Below are 790 nucleotides of genomic sequence, written 5' to 3'. Positions count from 1 at the left end.
AGCCCGTTCACAGACTGGGTCACAAACCCTAAACACACCAGGCTGGGTCACCAGACACCTTACATGCAGGTCTATGAGGTGGGAAGCATGGCCACACAGGGCGGATGCCCGAGGCAGACGCCCGCCTGCCTGCTTCACTAAAACTACTCTCTCTCTCTCTCTGAAGAACACAAGAATAGCAACAAAACTAAAAAGATACATTGGCGCACATGCACACTAACTCCACGCACAAACACAATTTGCTTACAAAGGATGTGCTAAAACCACACCCAACTGGACCCGAGGGCCTTGACCAAACTATTCTATTTTCCCAACATGTGTGTAAAGGGTTTCCTCAATATCTACAGGAGACTACATTATGAACAAAAATAATTTCTAGATGGTTTAGAGATTCTTTACCCCAAGCACACTGAAGAGTCTATGAACAGGTTTCTGGTTATCTGCTGAGAATCCCCCAAGAATGTAAAATTCAGTGGGTGTACTTTTCATGATAGAGAATCCATATTTTTTCTCAGCAAGATCTATGAGCTAAAATAGTTTAAGAAACACTGTATTAAAGAGTTAAATATTTTGTTTTTGTTTTTTAAGATGTAAACAATGAAAAGTAAGGTAATCTCTGAAAGGGTACAGATAATGAAAGAAAACACAAAGGAAAATAGTTTTATTATATATTTCAAAAAAAGTCTTAAAAGTAGGTAAACCAGAAATCAAGGGAACATTTTTTAATAAATCTTACTACTTTATAAGATAATGGGGGGGGGGGGGGGGAAAGACCCAAAAAAAAAAAGGG

The sequence above is a fragment of the Galeopterus variegatus genome, unplaced genomic scaffold (genome assembly GCF_000696425.1).
Source record: "Galeopterus variegatus unplaced genomic scaffold, G_variegatus-3.0.2 Scaffold618, whole genome shotgun sequence".
Taxonomy (NCBI): Eukaryota; Metazoa; Chordata; class Mammalia; order Dermoptera; family Cynocephalidae; genus Galeopterus; species Galeopterus variegatus.
Note: the sequence above shows the minus strand (reverse complement) of the source record.